Source organism: Lactuca serriola, chromosome 9 (assembly GCF_051521515.1).
Source record: "Lactuca serriola cultivar US96UC23 chromosome 9, Lser_US96UC23_V15, whole genome shotgun sequence".
Classification (NCBI taxonomy): Eukaryota; Viridiplantae; Streptophyta; class Magnoliopsida; order Asterales; family Asteraceae; genus Lactuca; species Lactuca serriola.
Window position 1 is genome coordinate 56,551,256 of NC_136416.1, and position 5,773 is coordinate 56,557,028.

The window sequence follows — 5,773 nt, forward strand, 5'->3', positions numbered from 1 at the left end:
GAGAAACAACAAGGATGGGCGAATGTACAAGAACTTCTTGGGCACCAAGCCGCCAAGTCTTTCTGGGAGCCCAAAGCCTGTTGAGATAATGGATTGGATCTCCGAAATGGAGATGGTATTTGAAATTTGCGACTGTAGCAACAAACAGAAGACTGTCTTTGCAGTCAGACAACTGAAGACTGGAGTCTTGAGTTGGTGGAAGTTGTTGGCAGATACTATGCCACAAGGAGAAGTTCTGAAAATGTCACGGGAGGAATTCTTGGAACAACTAAGGGTGCAGTATTGTTCAGAGATAGATCTGATTGATCTGAACAATAAGTTCCAAAACTTGAAGAAGGGGAGGATGAGCATAGATGACTATGCTACTGCAATCATTAAGAAAATGAATTTATTTCCGTACCTAGTGCCAACGGAACTCTCTAAGATTGAGAGGTTTGCTAATGGACTGCCTGCCGACTTTGGTCCGACAGTCAAAATGGCAACTACTCTGAAAACGGCTGTTCGTGCAGCTAAGAATGTTGAGGCCCAGCAGAAGGAAAAGGGTCTGGAAAGGATAGAAGTTGGTGAAAAGAGGAAGTTCGATGGAACTTCAGGGTCCAATAAGAAAAACAAGTTCTCGAAGTCTGGTTCGAGGGGAAGTGGAGGCGAAGTGAAATGGTGCGACAAATGTAAGAAGAATCATCATGGAAAATGTGAGGTAGCGGCCACATGCTACAAATGTGGAAAGCCAGGGCACTATGCAAATGAATGCACCCTCTCTAAGAAGGTTTGCTATGGTTGTGGTGAGGAGGGACACATGTCAAGGGACTGCCCGAAGAAGAAGGAGGCAGCTAGACCCAACATTCCGCCAAAGCCAAAGGCGAGAGCATTCCAGATGACACTGGAAGCTGCTAAAGATGAAGCTGATGTCGCTTCAGGTACCTTTCTCGTAAACAAATTTCCTGCCTAAATTTTATTTGATTATGGAGCCAACTACTCCTTTATATCGCATGAATTTGGTAGAAAGCTATCTTTGCCTGTTGATAGACTAGATAATGCTTTGTTAGTCGAAGTTGCTAGTGGAAAGTTTGTATCTGTTAGTCATCGTATGAAAAACATCTTAATTGACTTGAATGGGAATAAGTTCCACGAGGAATTATTGCCTATAGAACTTAATGGTTTCGACATCGTGCATGGAATGGATTGGCTTAGCGCCAATGGTGTCGAAATTTTATGCAAGAAGAAAATAGTGAAAGTGAAACCGCCTAGGAAGGAATCGTTTATGGTGTATGGAGATAAACGCAGAGTAAATTCTGGAATCATTTCTCTAATGAAAGCCAGAAAATGTTTGACCAAGGGGTGTACATCATACTTAGCATTCGTGATCGATGCTAAGAAGGAAAAGAAGCTGATGCAGAATATTCCCGTTGTGTGTGATTATCCAGAAGTATTTCCCGAAGATCTTCCTGGATTACCGCCTGATCGACAAGTGGAATTCCGTATTGACTTGTTGCCCGGAACAACGCCAATTTCAAAAGCACCTTATTGATTAGCACCGACGGAGATGAAGGAGTTGATGATGCAACTTTAGAAGTTATTGGACAAAGGTTTCATTAGACCTAGTTCATCACCCTGGGGAGCTCCGGTGTTATTTGTGAAGAAGAAAGATGGAAGTATGAGAATGTGCATTGATTACAGAGAGCTGAACAAGGCAAAAATAAAGAATAGATACCCGTTGCCAAGGATTGATGACCTGTTTGATCAATTGCAAGGTTCGAGCTATTTCTTGAAGATCGATCTAAGGTCAGGATATCATCAGCTAAAAGTAAGAGAGCAAGATATCGAGAAGACTGCATTCAGAACTAGATATGGACACTACGAGTTCTTGGTTATGTTGTTTGGACTAACCAATGCTCCAGCAGCATTCATGGATTTAATGAATAGGGTTTGTAATCCGTTCCTTGATAAATCCGTGATAGTATTCATAGACGACATTCTGATTTACTCAAAAAGCCAAGAGGAGCATGGCAGTCACTTGAGAGAAGTGTTAGAAGTCTTGAAGAAGGAGAAAATGTATGCTACGTTCTCCAAATGTGATTTTTGGATTCGTGAAGTCCAATTCTTGGGTCACGTGGTCAACCAAGAAGGGATAATGGTTGATCCAGCGGTGATCGAAGCTGTGATGAAATGGGAACAACCAAAAAGTCCCACGGAGATTTGAAGCTTTTTAGGATTAGTCGGATATTATCGAAGGTTTATCCAAGGCTTTTCTTCAATTGCTACTCCATTAACAGCTTTGACCCACAGAGGAGCTAGTTATGCTTGGAATGATAAGCATAAAGAAGCTTTCGAGAAGCTAAAGAAGAAACTATGCGAGGCACCGATACTTTCTCTACTCGATGGAGTTGAAGACTTCGCTGTTTATAGCGATGCGTCTGGGGTTGCATTGGGTTGTGTTTTGACCCAAAGAGAAAAGGGGATAGCATATGCATCTCGACAGCTGAAAGATCATGAAAAGAACTACCCGACTCATGATTTGGAGTTGGCAGCGGTAGTTTTCGCTCTGAAGATATGGAGGCATTACCTCTATGGCACAAAGTTCAAACTTTTCACTTATCATAAGAGTCTCCAATATCTCTTGGGTTAGAAGGAATTGAATATGAGGCAACGACGCTGTAACAGCCCGGATTCCCAGATATTAGTTATTCTTATAATTTTTGGTGAATTGTGAGGAGACTTGGCGAGTTGGAGCTCAGACTCGCCAAGTATGATCGCGATTTGGGTGCGGGTTCGCGTCCGGAATCGGCGAGTCCAAGAGTGGACTCGGCGAGTCCATGTTGTTTAATGAAACCCTATTTTCCCGGCTCTGAGCCCTATTTAAAGGACCTTGTAGCCCTTCATTGCGGCTACCTTCGACCTTGAGAGCACCAAAGCATCTGAGAGTCCTTGTGAGTGAGAAAAGAGGCCATTGTCCACCATCCTTGTGTGTGTTAGCAAGAAGGGAATAGGAAGGCCAAGCTAGGAGAGTTAGGGAGCCTGGATCTACTTTCATTTCGGCAGAGGAAGCTATTTGAGGTATTATTCAGAGCTTATTCTCGTGTTTTTATTAATATAGTCAAATCTAGGGTTTCTTCATGCCTTGTTTACCTTGTAATTGGAGTGTGAGAGGTCCCATGGGGAATTGGTACCTAGATCTGGACCTTAGTAGGTCCAGAGAGTCCCAAATGCTTTGCTTTATGCCATTCCTTTTGAGTTGTGGACTTAGGTTATCATTTTAGATGTCATTTCACCAAAAGAAGCCTTGTAGGCGTCCCATGGTAGCCAAGATTGTAACTTTACGTGATAAATGTGCTTGGAAGGACTGGATCTATGAGTTACTGGAACGGATCTGACCTCAGGAGTGAGTTTGAGTTCATGCATGGCTTAGACTCGCCGAGTCCGAAGAACAGACTCGGCGAGTAGCATGAAGATTGTCCATAACCACTCAGCGAGTGGTCTTACCGAGTTAAGGGTTGACTCAGTGAGTCAGGGAGAGTCAGAGAGGGTTGACAGGTGGACTGAGTCAAGCTGGAACTCGCCGAGTTGTTCTTGAGACTCGGCGAGTTGAGTCGTGGTGGCCCCGCGATTCATGCCAGGTGGAACTCGTCGAGTCAGGGAAGTACTCGACGTGTCAAGAGAGGATCCTAGGGAGTCAGTGAACATGTATAGACTCGCTGAGTCGCTCTAGTGCACTTGCCGAGTCCGGTCAAAGTTGACCGTTGACCGTTGACCACAGTTGACCAGTGTTGACTTGATAGGGGTAGTCAACCTTAGTTGTGAAAGTGTTAATTAGAGATATATTGTGTTATAGGAGGATTATAGCTCGGAGGATCGAGCGCGAGTGATTTCCGGGATTTGCGAGTTATCGAGATACGCGAGGTGAGTCTTCTCACTATACGTTACCTTGAGTGGTAGTTATGTGTGACCGGAAGGTCGTATGTGCTTACATTGAGTATTATGTTATCCTATTGTATGTGACATGATATGCATTATGTCTTTGTGATTTATGCTATGCGGAGTTTACAGACCGGACCGGAGGGTCCAATGATTCATGAGCCGGAAGGCTCAAGCAGACCGGACCAGAGGGTCCAACGAGCTTAGGACCAGAGGGTCCACAGAGTTGTGGGACTAGAGAGTCCCACTGAGACACATTGACCAGAGGGTCAAACAGAGTTATAGCCTCGAGTGGCTAATGTGTGTTGTATGTGGTATTTTGGGGAACTCACTAAGCTTCGTGCTTACAGTGTTTTGTGTTATGTGTTTCAGGTTTCTCTCAGGATCACGGGACGACACCGGCTTGATTATACACACCAGAGAAAGAGTCATGTTTTGAGGATTATGGTTTATTATGCAAGTGAAAATGGAGTTATGTTTTGTAATTCGATTATGAATGAGATTTTAAGCAAAGTGTTTTTAAGAATTAAAAGATTATTTTTAAATGAAAAATTGTTTTGAAATTTTCGGTGTTACAAGTTGGTATCAGAGCCTTGGTTTGAGGGATTCGGATGCGCCTTCGGGTAAATCTGGACTCAAACTGAGGAAGTAAGAAAAGTTTTCAAGGAAATAATTTTCTAAAGAGAATAAGAGTTCAAAGAGAAAGCAAGAAAGAGCAGTGTGTACAATCAGCCAGAGCCCGAACGGTGATTTCCCAAAATACCCTTACTTTTGTGTTATGAGATATTTATGATGCACTTTATGAGATATTATTTCATGCTAGAGACAGGCTAGGTATTCCATATCTTAGGACTAGAGTGGCCTGATTTGTGATGCCTTAGCCTAGGAATTGCTGTTATATGCGATGTGCTTTTGAGTATGTGATGAGTGAGAATATTTAGTTGGAATTCTTTACGGGATTTGAGTAGAAATCTAGGGGAGATGCCTAGATAAGTACCGTGGTACTTAGAGAAAGAATAGTTAGAACCCGCGAGGGGAAGAGTTGCAGAGTTCGGTGGTAGTTTCGAGGATGAGCAGAGCAAGCGGAATTATCAACCAGAGTGAGTCATATATATTCTTCGATGCTCGAATGTTGCTTGCTTCGTGCTTTGTGGAACTCTCGATGATAGGAGTCAGCTACCAAGCAAATATGACGATATTCAGGAGGTAGATGGCTGGCATCATTAGGAGCTCTTCAGCAGCTGATGGCAGAGAAGTGTGGGAATCTAGGAAGAGCCTAGGGAGTAACCTTAGTCAGATGAGTGCGCTGGTAGAGTAGAGAGTTTCGCTGGAGAGCGAGCGCGCGACGGAATTGGTGAACGGGAAGGTCGAGCAGCTACTTAGGAGCTCCGGGATAGTCCGTGTGGAAAGTATGGGTAGATGTGGCAGGTAGTATGGGCTCGTACTACTGAAAGCAGAGGACCCATACTTGATACAGGGAGTATTCTGAAGGTTCTAATGAGCGGATGGAGGAGTGATGTTATGGATCGAGTACCATACATCGAAGCGTATTGAGGAGTGATGTTATGGTTCGAGTACCATACATTGAAGCGTATTGAGGAGTGATGTTATGGTTCGAGTACCATACATCGAAGCGTATTGAGGAGTGATGTTATGGTTCGAGTACCATACATCGAAGCGTATTGAGGAGTGATGTTATGGTTCGAGTACCATACATCGAAGCGTGTTGAGGAGTGATGTTATGGTTCGAGTACCATACATCGAGGAGTATTGAGGAGTGATGTTATGGTTCGAGTACCATACATCGGAGCAGATTGAGGAGTGATGTTATGGTTCGAGTACCATACATCAGAGCAGATTG